Below are 238 nucleotides of genomic sequence, written 5' to 3' on the forward strand. Positions count from 1 at the left end.
GTTATTAAACATGCATTATTTATGATTTATGATTTAGTAATCATAAGAGACACTTAAATTATAGCATACTATAATCATGCTTAAATAAGGATTTAGTGTAAAACTGAAAAATCAATTAATCATTATTACAGAAATGTGTATCATACAGTCTGTTAACTTTTCTTTTCAAGAGTAATCAGCAACACCAACATTTTTCTTCACAACCTGGCTTTTACTCTCCCTACTCCTCTAGCCTTAC

General features: G+C 28.6%; 1 protein-coding gene across 3 annotated transcripts in view; it reads right to left on the reverse strand.

Annotated features, from left to right (window-relative positions):
- LOC119585005 (sulfhydryl oxidase 2-like) overlaps positions 1-238 on the reverse strand; it is a 12,269-nt gene that overhangs the window by 3,690 nt on the left and 8,341 nt on the right. The window lies entirely within an intron of this gene.

This window comes from Penaeus monodon, chromosome 19 (genome assembly GCF_015228065.2).
Source record: "Penaeus monodon isolate SGIC_2016 chromosome 19, NSTDA_Pmon_1, whole genome shotgun sequence".
In the NCBI taxonomy this organism is placed as follows: domain Eukaryota; kingdom Metazoa; phylum Arthropoda; class Malacostraca; order Decapoda; family Penaeidae; genus Penaeus; species Penaeus monodon.